This window comes from Camponotus vicinus, unplaced genomic scaffold, assembly GCF_025532165.1.
Source record: "Camponotus vicinus isolate PSW18456_S1 unplaced genomic scaffold, iyCamVici1.0 SCAF_13, whole genome shotgun sequence".
Classification (NCBI taxonomy): domain Eukaryota; kingdom Metazoa; phylum Arthropoda; class Insecta; order Hymenoptera; family Formicidae; genus Camponotus; species Camponotus vicinus.
The window spans coordinates 1,966,747-1,986,948 of record NW_028141949.1 but is presented as its reverse complement, the minus strand read 5'-3'; the positions used below and the strand labels follow the sequence as shown (position 1 = coordinate 1,986,948).

Below are 20,202 nucleotides of genomic sequence, written 5' to 3'. Positions count from 1 at the left end.
GGTGAAATATTCCAATTTGCATCTCTCGGGATCGTAATTTTTCGATACACACAGTTACCGTGATCGCGGTGCGTAATTGTAATAGGCGTAGAGGGCAAAGAACGTTGCGAGAGGCGCATGTGATTTCCATAATGCCGCGATGGGTGATTTGCGAGAGAGTTTCTTCGGCGAAGGCACGCCGTGAGTCGTCCCGAGTAGACCGCGGCAAATTCCGGAATTTAATTTCCGCGAGGATTATCCCTCTCGCGGGATCGGAGCAGCTGACTGGTCGCCTCATTAACATTCGCCGTATCTCGCTCCGGGCGCTCGTTCGTGAATGAAACACAGGAACCCGGCACGAAACCAGGCGCACGCCTCTCTGGAAAGAGATCGGTGAACCGTGTCCGGGGTGATCCGTTTCTCAGATGAATATCCCGTGTTTACCGAGACAATATTACTACGTTACATCGAACTTGCTCTACCAGTGACGTCGAATTTTTTCGCAATTTATTTTATTAATTCAGGAAAATAATCTCGAATTAAATCTTTTTTTTTTCGTATATTATATAATTTGATTCTAATTCTTTTTTGTGTTTTAAAATTTTATATCCTTTTTTATTTTCTTCATTTTAAATCATTTTAGAATCTAAATCACTTTTATTCACTCGATAAAAATTGGCGAACAATATTTTTTTATTTCTTTATTTTATTCATTAAATCTCTCTTGAATACATGCATTAGGAGGCTGCATCTATAGATATAAGCTCCTTAGACCTTTCTAAACTTTGCTTTAAAATACGAGAGCAAAATAAACCGTGGATCATCGCTTGACGTGGATCATGCTATTTGACATTTCATAGCGGATATTTTTCACGATTGCTATTAAAGATATTATTTTACACATTGTAAATGTTTATAACCCTATCAATATTCATAATTCCCGTTAATACTATTTGCACAATCATCCGAAGAATGTTCTCACTATAATAAAGGCGTCTATCGAACAGATGCCACATGTCGCATGACCGTCTCATATACAAAGTTATCAGGTGTCTCGAGTGTCGCGAAGGCTTATTGTATCTTAAAGAGTGCAGACTAAACAATGTCGCCGAATAAAATTCTTGCTCCAACGCGAGCCTTCATACACTTCAATAAAAACGATATAAGACGAAAATATTAATATACATGAAATTTGATACATTTATGAATAATATTTTTAGAGACGCAGCATTTTACGACGATGATTTCTAGGTTTTCGCTTTCGGTTTAATAAGTTAAGTTTAATGTACGATGCATTTAAATTAATGGATCATGCTGACGTTTGTTGCACAAGCGGTATCGAAATGCGTCAGACATATGAAGCTCTTCCGGTCCCTCCGAAACGTAACGAATCCTCGATTAATCGACTCGTTCGGTTAGTCAAACCGACGCGGCCTCCCGGCAACGGATAATTAATTCCTGGCGTCCGACAGTAATTAAGGGACGGGCCGCTTCGTCATCGCACCCACACGGTCGGCATCGCGGCAAAAAGGCGCGGGTGCGCGGGATTACAATGTGGCTTTTGTGTGCTCAGGCTTGTGTATAATTAACATACAATATTCTCGGAGCAGGGAGGTCTGTTCTCAGAGAGAGAGAAGGAGAGAGTGGATCAAGAGATTCGGTACTCAAGAGCGACGTGAAAATATTAATCCGTTAAGTACTATTATCGCACGTGGGTTCGTTCAAATAAATGTAAGCCCTTAGAGAAACAGTTTTAAAAATTATATTATCTTTCTTAATTAATTGATGATAGTAATATACATTTTAAAATATATTTCTCTCGTTTAAAATATATTTCTCTCGTTTCTAAAAGGATATAAGAGTCGAGTTTAAATTTTAAATTGAAAAATTATATTATCTTTCTTAATTAATTGATGATAGTAATATATATTTTAAAATATATTTCTCTCGTTTCTAAAAGGATATAAGAGTCGAGTTTAAATTTTAAATTGAATTTCAGTAGCTGCAGTAGTTTATTAACGAGGGTGTTGTGCTTGCTTAGTATAATTTACTAACGGGACGAAATGTATAGATAAACGCAAATCGCTCGCTGGTCTACGATTGCTGCTTTCATGAAGCAGATGAGAGTCGAAAGATACGGTGTATCCAGTGTCTGTCAAGCAGTCTCGATCTTTGATACATGGTGTCTTTGAGCGATATCATCTTACGTTGAGGCTCATTCGTTACTTATCAGCACTTTCTTCATCTCCGCCTTCTCTCTTGATGCTCAGAGAAACTTGCTACATGGATTTACGTCCATGCTTCATCCATTGTCTTATTAAGAGACCTCTTGCGATATTTCAAACGTACTAGCGATGAAAAAATATAAAAAAAATTACTCAATTCCTTCTCTTCCTTTTCTTCTCCGATATAACGTCTTCTGCTGCTTCTATATTTTTTGTTGCGAGAAATATGCGACACGTTTAAATACGTTTTCGGTTCGCGTGCGTCGGATTTTCACGGGCACGCGCGCAGTAAGTGTTAAGGTTGATTTGCATGTGATTATCGGTGGGCGTTGCTACATCGACGATCGAGATCTTTATCGTCTTACCGTAACGTCGAGTCCCCTTGGGCGAGGAGATTACACGGGAATTAGCTGTGGCGTCTATCGGAACTAGACCGCGCATCGATTCCTAATTGCGCGGATGGAAAATCGGGTTTGCACGCTATCGAGAGCGCATTTATATAAGCGAGGTCCAGTCCCGCTCGATAAACCGATACCTTATCCACTTGGTTACTTTAGATAAGCAAATCAAGTTTGTTTTGTACTTTCGTCGTAAATTCACTCAACGACAGGGAGAAAGTTTTTGATGCGATCGTAATTAATTGTAATTGCGCTCTACGAAAGCATATATTTTTTTTTGCAGAAATTTATCGCGCATTTCTCCTGTCCCGAACGTTTTTTTTTTCGACGCGACTTTAGATGCGCAACTATATAACTCCGGCAATTTTGGTTGCTCCGTGATAAAGCTGCCGTAAATCAACGTGCGTCTGGGTCAGCGCGGTTCGCGTTCAACCTGTTTCGAACCAGATCCGAATCGCCGCCGGCGAAACTACGGGGTTACGGTGGCAGTTAAATGACTCTGTCAATGTGAGCAGGTTGTCCCCCTCGTGCCGTTAAATACAGGTTTCTATCGAGTTCCGCGACTCCTAATCATTTGATAAACTTCATCAAACCGCGCCATCCATATCCCGTTGGCAGGTATTATCGATCTTATCGATGTTCCAAGTATTTTGCAACTGCAGGATCAAATATTATTTTATATTCCGGAGAAGCAGTCCGTCATTAAAATTTATTTTTAATTTCAATCTTTATTTTTTTTACACGATAAACATACGGAAGTACTCGCAGTGCGTCTTTAAAGCATCGATAAAATACAGTTAACGCATAGATTGTTTTTAACAAATATTTGCGTAGATCGACTGACATCGTCAACCGCTTAGATAACTTTTTTTTTTCGTTCGTATATACATGAAACAACGACCTCAACTACGAAGATTCCTTGAATATTGATTATCGATATCTACATATCTGTCGTGTCTCTCGCTGGATAACGATCGTTCCAAGTGACGCTGGTTCTATAATTCCGCGGCGTGTATTAATTAACGTTATACGACTGACCGTGTATTGCCAGTGGCATACGTCCTGTCGACACGTTAAGCAGACATATATATCTCGATAGCCTTCAAAAAACTTATACAACTTGACATAGGCAAGAAAAGAGAAAAATATGAAAGATGGAGAGAGAAAGCGTATAATTTCTCATCAAGTTTTAAGAATATATGTACTATTTTTAAGTATTTTTCTATAAAAACTGAATAAAACGATAATATTTATAAATATTTAGTACAGTGCAAAATAAAACAATAAAAAATTAAATTTGACATTTCGAATCTTGTTGGACCTATTATTGTAGTTGATTAAAATTTATGCTAAAATTGCATATTGAAATAATTTCAAGAAGCTTTACTTTGTTAGAGTCAAATTGACTCTTGCAATTGCATGGATAAAAGTTATACGATCGACCGTGTATTGTCAGTGGTATACATCCTGTCGACACGTTAAGCAAACATATATATCTCGATAGCCTTCAAAAAACTTATACAACTTGACATAGGAGAGAAAAGAAAAAAATATGAAAGATGGAGAGAGAAAGCGTATAATTTCCCATCAAGTTATTTTAAGAATACATGTGCTTTTAAGTATTTTTTTATAAAAACTGAATAAAACGGATAAATATTTAATACATTGCAAAGTAAAACTAAAACAATAAAAAATTAAATTTGACATTTCGAATCTTGTTGGACCTATTATTGTAGTTGATTAAAATTTATGCTAAAATTGCACATTGAAATAATTTCAAGAAGCTTTACTTTGCTAGAGTCAAATTGATTCTTGCAATTGCGTAGATAATACAAAATCTCATTGATCGTCTGCTTAATTAGCATTGATGCAAATTAATTTATCCGCATTGCACGAATGCGCGCAGCTGCAGATTCTCGCGAAAACTTCCTTCCGTTGATGCGTCGCAACCGCGCATGCAACGAGAGGAAATTAAGCGCGGGAGCATTTCACCCTTTTTGCTCGTGTCCGTGGAATGTATGGCCAGACATGCATGATGCAGCGGCGATGCGATGCGATGCGTTACGCACATGTAACGCTAGCCGACCAGCCATTCGATAAGAAGCGTAGAAATTAACGGCGATCCCGGTCTCGCTCGCTCGAGAGATCGAGTGATTCGTCCTCGGAAATCTCGACCCTGATCGTATCGAAGCTTCGCAATTTCGTAGTCGATCGTAGAGCGTGATTGCCAATTGAAGAATCGTGGAAATGCAAGGGTTATCTCTTTATTTGTTTTTGCCAAGAGATGAGAGAAACAGATAATCGCTGGCACGTCATCATAGTATTATTAATCTTGCATATCGCAGATCGTTCTGTTCCGATAACAATAATAATATCGAGCTAAATGATACGATATACTTGATCTGTAAGGAATCTTTCATCGAACGATTGGAGTTTACGTCGAAAGCGTGCGCTCCTCAAGCTAAGAAAAAAACGCAATCGACACGATCGAGAAAAACGAAAGCGTGTGAGAGATACCTCTGAGGAATCGCAAAAGTGTCGCAATTACGTTTTACAATTCCGCTCGATCGCCAACTTGTCTCCGAAATCGATAACGCCGACGCGGGGAGTATCAAAATTTAAAAGTCAATCGACGTGTCGGCGGCAGAACCAGTTCTTGTGTCGATCGCCGATAGGACTCACGAAGATTGAAAGCGGAGAAACGACGAGGATGAGGGAGAGAAAACGGAACCGGTGAAAAAAAATGTCCGATCGAGGTCCTCTTAGTGAATGGACGGAATAATCGGAGCTGCGCGTAGCATGATCGTCCAGCGACTAGGGTCAACAAGATGAGAGATTAAACTCGAAGAAGGAAGTCGTTTGAGCATCGTTCCCTGACGTAGTCGCATAATTTATACATTGGTAGCTTCGCCGTGATTTACGGACGATTTAGCGTGTTCTCTTAGGGATACTAGGATGTTTCAAATGTCATACAGAGATATCACGGTGGAATTACTTTCGATGTCAGAGTGTCGGAATTTCTTCCGCGTGTCTCATCTGTGAGTCAAAGCGACGGGAGTATAAGCGCCGATGTAAATTTCAGTTGACACCGTACAAAGTGCATCGCGTAGCGAGAATCGTGCCACGGTTTTATCCAAATATGATCTACGCCTGTTTGACATCTAACTTGATTTAAATTTCCAATATATCATCGCTGCCACAAGAATTATCTTATTAATTTTTCCATCATGTCTTATTCTTCCAATGTTGCAGAAATATTCAATTTTTTAAAGCTGCTATCATTATACAATTAAATTATTACCATCATTATATAACTTAATTATTCTTATATTTCTCTATCTATATTGATGAGGCTCTTAGCTCTTTCTGTTTTCTATTTTCGAAAAGATTTTGTCCCATCTGTTAATTCGATATTCCATCGATTCCTTTTCAATGAAGTAGGTATGCTTATATTATACAATTAAATTATTATCATCATTATATAACTTAATTATTCTTATATTTCTCTATCTATATTGATGAGGCTCTTAGCTCTTTTTATTTTCTATTTTCGAAAAGATTTTGTTCCATCTGTTATTCTATCGATTCCTTTTCAATGAAGTAGGTATGCTTATATTATACAATTAAATTATTACCATCATTATATAACTTAATTATTCTTATATTTCTCTATCTATATTGATGAAGCTCAGCTCTTTCTATTTTCTATTTTCGAAAAGATTTTGTCCCATCTGTTAATTCGATATTCCATCGATTCCTCTTCAGTGAAGTAGGTAGGCTTGCACGGATTAACTTTCAGCGGATTAGTAGTTACAGGCGGGTTTTAAAGTAGCCGGAATCGGGTGCTGCCGCACCATCGATAAATCTACCTTAATACCAGCGGAGAGAGGCGGATGAAGTCAGCTTAATATCACGGATCCACCTTTGAGAATTACTCGATGGAAAGTTTACGAGTGCGCGCCCGCGGGTTACAGGTGCCGGTTTACAGGTGAAACTCCGCGCGAGATCGAGTCCTGATCGATCCGAACGAGGATTGATCATCGCGCGGAACGATAAATTCACAATATCGCAAATCCACTATACGGACATTCGCGATATATACTCCGTGGCTATTATTTTCCCACAGCGGGTATTTCATTCGGGTTTCTAGTTAAGAGATAGGGCGCCGTTGGCGGCGGTTTGCACGGAAACGGTCTCGATCTCTCTATTATCCGCGCGCGGCGGGACTTTTGCGCGAATTTATGCGACTGAATAGCGATACCCGACGGGAATATACGGTTTCTGCGAACGCGAGATAATTGGATTCCCCTCTCCCCCCCCCTCTTCTCCTCCCTTTTCACCGATATGTTTCATTTGTGACGCGGGTTTGACGTCCGTCTAATTGCAAATGGTTCTATTAAGCGAACGCATTTTAAAAGCTATACATCTACATTACGTATGGCGTAATTGATCTCGACTCCAGACAGATAATGGTTATTAATTGCGTGACTTATTAATTTCGTCTGAGGCGAGTTAAACGATCGCGTCCAAGATTACTCGAGATTCCAGCGCTTACGATAATGCACGCATTGTATTATTATTCGATGTAATAGAGTCAAAGAAAACTTTATGGGACGCGGGAATAATATTATTGATATAAAAAATTTAATCGTGTTTCAAACTGATATAAATATATGATATAAACTAATATAAATATCTAAATTAATAATCTAAATTTTTAATTTGATAGAATCCTTGCTTGCCGTAAAATATTTTATGAACTTCAAATGGAGCGAAATTCGAGATTCGACTTAATTCAGAGTTCAATTCGAGTTATCGTTATATCATATTTTCTCTCGTACATCGCGTAATGACGTTTTAATTAAAGATTTAAGAGTTCAAAAAGGCAGTCACGAAGTTGCATCGTGAAAGATTCTTCTTTCGTATCTTTCGAAGCTCGCGGCCGGATACGATTCGTAAATTCAGGAATTATCGTTGAATAGCCGTCTCTAAGTATCGAAATAAATCAAAAAGAGATTCAATTATGATAGCCCATAATTAAGAAACAGGAGAGACGCACAAAGATTGCGAACAAAAGTTACATGGATAAAAATGAAGTGTCTTTTGTCAGCGAAAAGCCAAAAGCAAAATTAATCGATTAAAAATATGGCAATCGATAATCTGCCATAAGTTCCATAACGGAAATAATGTGGTCGTCTTTCGCCCGTAGATTTCTCGACGTGGTGCACCTCGAATAAAGACGAGGCAGGTCGAGATCTGTCCGTGCGAGATGGCCGTGTAACCCATCAAGGGAGGGGATCTAATTACAGGATCCTGTTTCCTGCAGTAATTAATCGGTACAACCCGGAAGATTTATGTCGGATTGAAGCTCGAGCCTTCGCGTTCGCTCGCTCGACGAGGGCAATGTTTGTCTTTCATGATCTTGGATACGCTACGTAAGGCGTTGCTTTTCCTTTACGTCGAGTGAAACTATTTGCTATTTATTAATATTAATTTCGTAGATTCGCAAAATTATAATTTCGATCGAAATTTTTTACATTTCGTTTCACGAAAACTTTCAAGAGACTGAGAGGAAGATTTGAAAGAGAAAAAAGACCATTCTTTCAAGAGAATTTTATAAAAAAAATATACTCTTTTTTCTAAGGATACCTTTTCCGAACTTGCTTGCACCCTGGACAATACTTAGAAAATAGTGGGATCTTCTCCTCGGTCGACTAGGTTTAACATGGTGTTAATATTAGCGAGACGTCGGAATCCGACCGGACTGATCGCTTGAAATACGAGATGAGAACAATGAGTTTCCGGTAACTTTGTGCCTTTGTACCAGGACAAACGACAATGGTCACATTGTCTTGTACGAGCTGCATAAAGATGCCTCCTGCGGGAAGGATCTGCGAGTCAACTAACTCTTCCCAGAATCATATATCGTTGGTGTTTACGATCGACAAGAATATTCTACCAACTTTATGGTTATGTCTATTTTAACATAATCTTATAAAAAGGAAATTGCGATAAATTTATTCGTTAAATTAATTCTTAATTCTTAATTATTTTAACAGAATCTTATAAAAAGGAAATTACGATAAATTTATTCGTAAAATTAATTACTAATTATTAATATTTATTGAAATATTTGCAAAAAAATTAGTCATCGTTTTTATATTTTTTTTTTACAAAACCTATAATTTATTAAACGAATTTTTTTATAACTTAATAGAAGATACAGATAGAGAAATGTGTGTAAATATTCATAAACTAATAACTTTCAAAATTGTAATACAGTATTCACAAATTTAAATCTCATCGAGCAATTAATTTCTTTATAGGAATTATCAGAGAGATCGACCTTATTCGATTATGCAATCGCAATGATATCGTAAACAACAATGGGTGGAATTGCGATCAGTGTTCTCACGCGAGGATATATTACAGTTAACCAATCGTCGCGATCGGTCGAGCACAAAGCACCGGTAACACATATTCCCCAGTCACCTGCGAGTAAAAAGCGCGCGTCCGTTCGTAGATGAACACGTTACGCTATCAGTTTGTGTCATCGATCATTGCGCAATCGTTCGCGCGTTACGATATCCATCCGCATTGTTAAATACCGTGATCTATCACGAGTGCGTCATCCGGTTGCTGCGACCAACGGCCTATCGGGATCGACGAACGATCGCCTTCCTCGGCGTCGTCGCGCTCGTTAATCTTTGCGATCCTGTCGCGAAACGATACAGCCAGCTCGGGGGAGAGAAGGAGAGATCACGAGGATCACGATCGTGTTAAACGTGCTTGGACGATAAACATATCGCGCGATTTTAACTGCCTTTGTAACGCCACGAGTGTACGGCGATAATCATAAACTGTACTCGTAATCCGTTGATCTAGCATCTTGATTTGAGTGTTGACAATTTAATGTTCTTTAAGCGGGTGTTAAATATATCATCGCGCGATGCTGTGTCGCGAAATCTGCGAGACAATAATTTGACAAATTTCTGAGTAATTTCGTAACCATATGTGGGTGGATCATTCTCAGATGCTGTAATAACGTCGTGGAATAGAAAATTTTTTTACATAAATTATTCTAGAATTAATCAGTTAATGAATTATGAAATTTGATATGTTATAAATTGATGTGCTATAAATTTTTCTTTTCCTTTATCATTAAATTTTATTAGAGAAATTTTTTTGATTAGGGTTATTGTAAGGTGGGAATTTATATTAATAATTTATATAATAATTTATATTCTTACATTTAACATGAGATGGTTTATGTAGAAAGAAATAAGTTATATTTGATTTATATAAAAGATTATTTAATTTTAATTTTATATTTTATTCCTTTAATATTATTATATATTATTAATATTTTATTTTTATATTATTAATATATTATTAATATCCTTATATATTATTGTTTAATTTGGTAATATTATATTAATTACTATTAATTATATATTATATTAATTATGATATATTATGAGAAAGAAAGATATAATATTTTTAATAAATAAATTTCACGCGTGGGGAAAATTCAAATCAGACTAGAATATAATATTTTTTCCACACGAAATAGCGTTAAATATACTTGCCATAAAGTAATAAGAAACTTTGGCATGATAACAAATCAAAGACACACAGCTTTGTTTACGCTACATGTGTATATTATTCGCTCGATGATACTCGGCCGGTAGATAATAGAACAATTCGCTCCTCGAAACGCGATTATTTTGCATGTATTGATTATCAGATTTGTATGATCAATACTCGGAAATGCGAGATACAGGATATAAAATACAAAATATAATTTCGATACGAAATTATTCATTTCGTAAATAAAAAAGCGTAAAATATATTTGGTATAAAGTAATAATAACAAACTTCAAAATGATAACAAATCAAGGACACACAGCGTTTGTTTGCCTACGCACATGTGCGTATTATTTCGCTCGACAATGGTGTTAAATATACTTGGTATAAAGTAATAAGAAATTTTGGCATGATAACAAATCAAGGACACACACAGCTTTATTTATGTTACTGGTGTATCATTCGCTCGATAACATTCGGTCGGTAGATAATAGCACACCTCGCTCCTCGAAACGTGCTTTTACATATATTATTTTACACATATTGATTATCAGATTGTATAATTAAAATATTCGGAAATCCGAGATACGGAATATAAAATACAAAATATAATTTCGATACGAAATTATTCATTTCGTAAATAAAAAGCGTAAAATATATTTGGTATAAAGTAAGGCCCTACGTACAATAGGAAAAATATTAAATATTAAATATTAAATTTATAGAACGAGAGAAAGAGAAAGGAACTTTTCTCTTTTCTTTTTCTCTTTCTATAAATTTAATATTTAATATTTAATATTTTTCCTATTGTGCGCAGGGCCTAATAATAAACTTCGAAATGATAACAAATCAAGGACACACAGCGTTTGTTTGCGCTACGCACATGTGTGTATTATTCGCTCGACTCGAGTCGGTAGTGGCACGATTTGAAACGTGATCATTTTGAAATTATCAATTATCAGATTGTATAATTAATTCTATGATTCAAAATTCACATCACATTTTAATTTAACTAATTAGTTTTATTTTCAGGAATACCAAGTAAAATATCGCGCGTATATCTTTGTTTGATGGACGGTCCGTCATGTTTTAATTTCATTAGTAATTTTGTTACTTTCAGAAGTGCCACGTATCTGTTTTCATCCGTATCGCGGATAGATTTGTTACTTTCATTAGTTCGGGAGTGCCGTATAAAGTATCGCGCGTATAAGTGATCGATTAATGTGTTTTCGCGAGTGCAATGAAGAGAAGCTGATAATTAAAGGAGAGAAGGAGAAGTCCTGAAAGGCGCTGAATTACAGGAAACATCCTTGAGTGAGTAATCTATTATTTATATATTATTTTTTATATATTTATTTATTGTATTTATTTACTTTATTTTATATATTTATTTATTGTTTATATTATATTTATTTATTATTTTTTATATATTATTCACATACGCGCATCTATTTTCGTTTATTTAGATGATTTAATCAAGAGTTAAAGATTTTTATACATGGTATATTATAAGAGCTTATATTTGAGACAAGTAATTTTTTTGGAAATTATTATCGAATTATTCTATTTAATATAAAATATTCGACGTATACAAAATAATTTTTTGAAATATCATTTCTGACGCAGCTATAATTTGTATTTTACATTTATATGTTACAGATCACACACACAATGCAACCTACGTAATCTACGTGATCAACTCCGTTACTGCGCATTGATTGGTGAGTAAACGGTCAAACTGCTATTTTATAATAAAAACATGCCAAGTAAATATTATTATTTGCTTTTTCAAGGTTCTATTTATTGCATATAAAGTTCGGATAATTTATATACTTGGTATTTTTTTATTTTTTTCATCGTAGAAATATTTTTGGATAGAGATAAATTGCAATAATTCTGTTATTTTGTCAATCTTAATTTTAAAAGTATATATGTGAAAAGTCAAAACAAGAACTATTTACGTGGTAATGCAAGTTTAACCGACGTCACGTCGTGATTTTGCTAACCGACGTCACGTTGTGATTTTGCGTCTGTAATTACGACGATGACAATCTCGTTAAATCTTCTCGCATACGCGGGACACAAAAAATAGAGAAAATAACTCGGCTATATCCGTCCGCGTTAATCAAAACATCCTGTAATAACGATCGCGATAACGATCGAGAATTCTAGAGATCCACGGCTAATTGCACTTCCAGCATTGCATATTGCTCTATTCTTAAGTCGTCACTCGTCAATTTTTACGTCGACCGCATCTTCGTCCGCCTCCAATTTCCGCGGACGCATGTTCCGCGGGCGGTGTAAAAAGACGCACGAGCGGAGATTAAACGTCCGATAACGTCGAGTTGTTTCACATCCGTAAACCCATCCTCAAGTACCGTTTACATAGATTTAGTCTAATCCCCGTAGCTAATTCCCGTAGAGACTTTATTAACATCAATTTATTCAAAAACCGCGAAATCTCATACAACTCGTTCTTCCTTTTCATTCTTAATTTTGTGATCATCGGTGAAAAGAAAGTTGTAGTTAAAATTAACGGAACCAACCACGTATATATGTGTGTGAACGATACTTCAGGGCAGCTCTTGCGCGTAACCACCTTCGCCTTCGGGCTCCTCACGGTCGAGAGACAGCGGAAGGTTACTTAGAGAAACTCGCGGGTGCAAGATAGTTATCCATCTATCTGCCTACGTTCGATGCAGCAATTCTCGTCGACGTCCCACGGCGCGAAGATCCTTAGCTTCGCCCTCGGGACGTATTACGCCGCGATTTTCAGAATCGCTCACGATTGTCTAAGAGACGCGATCCATCAGGCTTCGCTTCCAATTCAACGGTCGAATTTTTTGGACACATAATTTTTTGTTTTTTATTTTGCACTAGATCTCGATTTTTAATTTGTATGCTTCGCGTTTTTTATTTTTAACCGCTTATTTTAAAAAATGTTTATGCATCACGAAAATATCTTGGATCGGTAGTTTATATGCTAATAAAATAGAAGTGCACGCGGATGTGTATAAACGATCCTCTTGCTAATTGCTCGATAATGAATCCAGTTAAGTCATTTCTAGACCCTATTCGTGCTGCTCGATAGATCGTTCCACAAATTCCGGCGATATCAAGTGGAATTGCTCTTAACGATCGGAAATCTCGCGTTTAGAAAGTCGATCTAATTAATTTCGCGCTACCGGCATTTTGCGACTTTCTTTCTGCTTCATCGAACCGAAGAATGTTCAGTGCTATAGATCGAGATATATCGGCGCGTTCGATCCCGCCATTTTGCTGTGAAATAATCGACTCTACGAGTCGAGTAGAGATAAAATGTAAAAATAATATTTCTAAATTAACAACGCGAAGAATACAATAGAATGATAAATCATATGCGACTCGTGTTCGTTTAATAAGCGAGGCAGGTGAGCGCGAATTAAGTGACAAGTGAAATCATATGAATGAATGGGAGAGGCGAGGAAAAGATGAATTCAAGGGACTCGCGCATAATGTATATAATAACGACCGACAATAATCCGCATAACGAAAGTGACATTCGCTTTCTGCGAGAATTCCTATGATTCCACCCGGTTGTGTATTCTGATATTACACATTTTGAAAATTGAAATTATTCTAGAAAAAATCATATCTCGACAAATAATCATAATTTTCGATATTTATTACAAAGTAAGGAGAAATAAATTTTCCGATAATATATAAAGTATTATATTAAATATTATTCGTTTACGCTAATTAAAAAATTTATTTCAATAACAGTATTGGATTAAATAGAATGAACGATAAATTCGCACGTTGGATTTTACTTTCTAATCGCGCATAGGAAAACTCTCGTCCTTTCTCACGTTTTCCTCTCGCAAGAAAAGCGGCGTCCCGATCATTATGAAACACGCTCCTAACATCTGCTATCGGCTAATCATATTGTCAGTCGCCAACGAGTGAGCAAGCTGACCTCGTTTCAGACCTTCATTTTTCCTCACCTCGCGACAATGGAAATCGCGCGGAAAAAAGAAGTGCATTGCCCCTCGGCGACTCGCGAGTGAGCGGCCAGAAGGAGGGACTCGTCGGCGAGTCCGACATGGGCACGGCTCGAAGGGAAATTGCGGCAAAGGGACAAAAAGGGGGGAACATCGGCATTTCTTCGCGTACGAACGCATGCGGCGTTATTATCGCCCACGTGCGCGGCGCGCTAACTGTACGCGCAATTGAATCCCTCTTTTGCGTCCTGCGGGGCTCGCATACCCCGGTGACGACAATGCCGAGAGTTCGCCCACAATCAGGACTGTCTCTCAGCGATACATCTCGGGCTTGTCCGTACTCGTTAGAAAAAAATCGCCGGAGCCGAGTTATTAATGATACTCGAGTTGTGTAATCCTTCAACTGGAAAAGCAACCCCCAACGTTAAGATTTTAAATTTTCTAAGATAAAACTCACACGGATCTTGAAATATTTCAAGCAATTGGAGCTCTCGTATTCAAAACTTTAAGATAAAAGAATAATATTCGAAGAATAATATGTGCATCTCTCTCTCTTTTTTATAGTTTGAAATTTAAATAAGGAAAATTATTTTGTATATTATGCATAAAATGTCGTTTCTCGGAATTTGTGGTAACGGTTTTAGGTTATCACGTATCAGTCAGCATAAAACGTGAGGTATAAGCATCGGTTGCTTATTATCAGCCTCTTATCGGCTCGAAAAACCGCGGGGGTTCTGTAATTTAAACTGGTATACCTAGAAACTGTAATATAGAATATAATAACGATCGTGTTTCTGATGAGGTTTCGTGATTTCATATGTAATTTCCTATCCTCCATCTGCATTCGTGACTATATTCGTTTTTTTTTGACTGATATAAATTTAACGTACATCACTGCAGTGGATACTACAGAGAATAAAATGACATCCCTGGCAACTCGTGCTTTTTAGAGAGATGCACTTTGCACGCTTCAAATCACGCCGTATATCATATCTGTTTGCTTAGAAATTATGTATATCCTTGATGATTATCGACGATATTCATCATTGATAAAAATACACATATATGTGTCAATCCAACTTTCGAAGAAGATAAAGTGCAGAGAGTTTCGAGAGTCGTATGGAGGTCGACGATAATTTTCCTTTATTCGAAAAATGTACACTGACGCGCAATATGCATGATTATTCTTGACATTTAGTCAAACGACTACCCTCCTTTTCTTCAAGTCGCGTAGATCGAGGACTGGGTTTTATCGGGCGCCGTAAAACGCGCGAAACAGACCGCGCACGTGTGTGCATACATACGTGCTTCGGATCGTAGGTGCGGAGCGAAAGCGTGGGCGTTTCGGCCATTATGTACCTGACATGGTGACAAGCTCGCGTGAGTTCCGAGGAATCGGTAGTGGAAAAAGGAAGAGGAGAGAGCGCAATTGGATAAAATCGGCGTGGGCGGTCGCCGGACCGACCGGTCGGCTGCATTAGAGGTCATTGATTGCAAAATTTAGAACAGTGCGACCTTTCGCTATCCGAACAAGTTTCGTTTTCTCCGCCTTTTCGGCCTTTGTTACGTCACATAAAAACAAGAAAGTCCCATTTGTCGACGAAGCATCTAGTCGCTGTGACATAACTGGAAAATAATGCTCGCTTGTGTAATACATCGATGTTCGTGTAATATCGATATACCTCGTGACCTACAGAATTGCGAAATTTGACTCGTCACCTTTTTCCATCGTCGCTCGAGTCATTTGCATAATGGTTGGACGCTGCACGTACTCGTTATGTTTATGCGATTATTGACACTTGCGTGATTCACGTTTTGACTTACGCACTACGTAACAATGATAATCTCCGAGGGTTAAAACGTCATCAATTGATTATAATAAATGGTCACCGTCGTGTAGCAAAGTGTGAAACCGCATTCCCCTTTCTACGTATTAACGACCCTGAGGAAGATCTATCGAGGTGATCGGTTCCAATCGGTGGTTCCATTGATCGATACAACCTCTTCGAGATTAATTAGGCGAGATTTTTAATTAAATATGAGGACGATGATCCGATATGTAACGAACAGTTAATACATTATATCAGCGAGTTAGATAACGTCAAGAGTGCTTTCATAATTTTAATACGTACAACAGTTTTAAATTCATCGATATAGCCGGCTGTTATTAGTTGATGCGCCGAAATGCGAACAATTGTAGATTCAAACGATCGAGTCTGAATGATTCGTCATCCTCGCTTCTTCAATGAATTCGTTTGTCGACACTCTACTTGTCGATACTGTTTTATTTAGTGTCACGTCGTGGCCTATTGTCCTTGTTTAGCATCGTCATTCTTTTAAATTGCACTATATAGCTATAAAAACTTTCACCGCTGAATCTACCATTGTTCGAGATATAACTCAGCTTCGATATCTCAATTCTTCGCGCATCTCCGGGATCAGCGAATCGTCCTTATAGAAATTAATGACGTCATGTCAGTAATCTGTACATGTATAATAATCTTAAATTACTATCAGAGCTGAAGCACATTATGTTTTATTATAGTACTATTTTATTTAAAAAGATCCATAAAGTTTAGAATGAGATAACAATAGAATGAAACGTGATGATTAATGCTTGCTTATTATCGATACTCTTCGAGGGAGAGCGTTACCCGGGTAATGGTTCGCAAACAGTCACGTTTTTGCATTTCCAAAAATAGTAAGAGTGAAGTAACACGAGTACATGAATAATGGCGTCACGTTTCATTCGTCGAACATCTATCATTTCGAAACAAATTCCATTCTCTGTTCATATCTGCGAGTGTTAACCTGTCATGTCGGATATTGCGCGAACACGTGTGTACTCCTTGATCTACTTTCTTGTCGGGAAAAATTATCGCGAGCGATATCCTTCTTAGCGAGTGATTAATCGCCTAAAGCCAACCTTGAGTAACTCTCGAGACGATGCGCGTACAATTATGCCGCATTCAAATGAGCGATTACTATAATGCTAACAATGGTACAGAGGTAACATGATTCTCGTAGCCATTGCGGAAGATCTCTGTATTATTTTCTCATGAATCGATGCATAATTCAACGTATAAGTATTTTTTTTAAATGTTCTCAAACCTATCAAAATTATTTTGCATCGTCCTCCAGTTCGTGGAAATTTTTTCACGATTTAGGTCATTCTCTTTGATGCAGATATTTTTTTTATCAGACTAATCGTTATCTGATATCTCTCGCATGTACAAATTCTTTTCGCAAACATCAACGCATACGGGGATTTACGCGGAAGTTATGTTCTCAAATTCGCGACGACTCGCTCGTGAAATCGTCGCTAATAGGAATAAAAAGAAGGCGTGCGAAGAAGACGACGTGATGCGGATGTAGGCATTATTATACGGCGACAAGTGAATAATTTTACGGTGAACGTCGCTATAAATTAGTCTGTCCCGGCGTGTCGCCGTTACTCATCTGCATAACGCCGTGTCTTGCATCAGGCAAGAAACCGCGATCGATCACGCGCGCAGTGGTCTCTTGTTCCTTTATTTTTTCAAGAAGAAAATTTTTGTTTAAATATTTTAAATGAGACACGAAAAATTCTCTTCAGAAATTATCGATAGCGATTCTGCTGATATCTTATCGAAACCGATCTCATCAATACGTTTTGCTCGATCATAATCAAGCATTGTAATGTTACTACATTATTATTGTCTCGATGATAGATTAGGCCTTTTGAAATGAAGAAGCCTAATCGCGGAAACAGCAATTAACCGTTAGTTTTTTTAATTAATAAAATTTTTTATTTTTTGTTTTATATTAATTTTTATTTTCAATTTTCAATTTTTATTTTTCTGTTTTATATTAATTTTCAATCTTCAATTCTTAAATAAATTTTTATTTTTTTAATATTATTATTTTTGGAAACTAAAACAACTATTTTTTATATCACTATTTTCGTAGATAATATACATAATAGTTTTACATAATCTGTGCATGTACTTGACACCCTTTTTTACCTTTTTTTAAAAAGGTAAATTTTTAGGGAGGATTATAATATAATCCCCTATGGGTACACCTTGACAAGGTGAGATGCGCCTTGCAAGGGGGGGTCCGACGTTATCATTTATCGTTTAATCTCATTTGATCGTTTAATCATAAAATTCAATAACCTAATTATAATTCAAAGCAGTTAAAAAGCAATAATAGAATTGAAACTCCTTGGGAGTGCGAACGAATCTGTCAGACGAACTTTCTTTCGAAACGATATCGGTCGGAACAAAAATGCCCGACAACCGTGGAACAAAGATGGACGGGGGAGTAACGGTAGTGAGGTGATAGAAATTCATAAAGCGGACGTCGAACATGAGTGAAATTAATATCGGGGATAAAAAGATAAATGAGATTTTTTAATTGGGCGGCGTTGAAAGGCTTCGCGGGGAGAAAAGAAAACACGGAGAGGAGGCGTTGAACGGAACGAACAGACGGGCGCGAGAATGAATCGCGAGCACGTGCACCGGTCGGCCGGTCTCGCATTAACGCGGGAGCGAAAGGCCAATAAAGAGACGGGGAAGGCGGGCGGCTGTCCAAAACAGACTTCCGCGAATCCATTAACATTCGGATCGTTCCCGATTAAGAACGCGGATTGGCCGGCTGGCTGGGTAGTTAACTAAAACCGAGAGTTTAATTGGGGAACTGATAGAAACGCATCGACCTAATTAGCTTTAATGCGATGCTCGCTCGATTGCTCGATCGCGAAACTGAATTAGAGTTAATCGATCGAGGATTAGATTGAGCGATCGTTGCGGTTTGTCAAACACCTGCCGTTGCTGCTACCGCATAATTGTCGGATTATATCGATTCAATCATTGCAATTTGATGCGTACGCACGCGTCTCGTGACACGGTAAATAATACATCGTGGTAGCTCGAACCGTTAGTCGAGAAAATCCACACAACGGTTAGATACTTGAGAATCGGATATCTACCTCGAATGTTGTGAATTTACGAAGCGCTAAAAACGAGAGAGTTTGTACTCGTTGCTTGTGCTCGGAAAGTTTTATAAGGGAGAGAGAAAGAAATGCGCGACGCGTACGATACAGACCGGAAGTTTCATTCTGGTTGTCCTTTTTTTTTCTTTTTCCAACATGGTAGTCGAACCGGATAGATAGTCATGTGGTAATGGGACAGATAAATATGCAGACGTCGAAACGAGGCGGAAGCGCGCTTTCCAAGGAACACTGACGAAGCGTTTAGAATGCGAGAATCGCGTCGACCGTCTTTGCAAAAAGTTCGCCAATGAAGAACGACGTAAAGGAAAAGAAGCGTATCGCACGGTCTAGGTGACGCGGCGAAACGAAACTACCGACTTCCTACTTCGCGTTCACATTCGTAGGGTGACCGATGCACTTGCACGGATCTTAAGATTGCGGTGCACGCGACATTACGTGAGCCGCCGGCACGAAAGTTTTATTTTTTGCGGTTTGCATCTGCGGTTTCGCGCCCGGTAGACATCCATTGTCGTTGAGCTCTCTCCAGGATAATTTCTAGATTCTAATCCCTCGAATTCGCATCGTATCACGAGATCGTCGCCGCATCAAAGTGCTTTATCAGCTGATATCGTATCTTCGAGATTAAAGAAATATATATTTTTTCCATAATTTTTATTATTTTTTGAAGATTTAGAAATGTTTAGAGGATATATAAGAAAAGAATTTCTGAAATTTTGCATTAAATATTTTTACTACAATTTATTATGTAATCGTTTAATTAAGATTTTTCAAACATTAAAATATTTCTCTCTTGGTACGTGGGTTATATTCTTCATTTCCCAGTGCGATTTTACGATCATGTCCGCGGTCGTTGTTGTTATCTTGCTACCATGTAACACGCGCATGTCGCGGGTTGAATATTGTGTTGCCAACACGAGAACGAGAGACGTTAGGGCCTTGGCGTTACACAGGTCTAATGCAACCACTCGAGTGGCAACTTAACTCGAGGAATAATCAAGCCTTAACGAACGCGGTGAGGTTAACGTAAGCGGAGGTTA

The 20,202-nt window shown here is 37.7% G+C and overlaps 1 protein-coding gene and 1 long non-coding RNA gene across 5 annotated transcripts in view; one reads left to right on the top strand and one right to left on the bottom strand.

Annotated features, from left to right (window-relative positions):
- The window catches only part of LOC145963899 (uncharacterized), an 88,044-nt gene that overhangs the window by 7,061 nt on the left and 60,781 nt on the right, over nt 1-20,202 (top strand). Inside the window, exons 1-6 of one of the 3 annotated variants that reach the window (XR_014436294.1) lie at nt 7,680-8,037; nt 8,104-8,320; nt 8,430-8,571; nt 8,929-9,072; nt 11,310-11,503; nt 11,849-11,910. This is a non-coding gene — a long non-coding RNA (uncharacterized LOC145963899). Of the gene's footprint in view, nt 1-7,679; nt 8,038-8,103; nt 8,321-8,429; nt 8,572-8,928; nt 9,073-11,309; nt 11,504-11,848; nt 11,911-20,202 lie in introns of those variants that run through there. The other 2 variants (XR_014436295.1, XR_014436296.1) reach the window with 2 other exon arrangements.
- Nucleotides 1-20,202, bottom strand: part of LOC145963890 (uncharacterized) — an 82,053-nt gene that overhangs the window by 6,092 nt on the left and 55,759 nt on the right. The window lies entirely within an intron of this gene.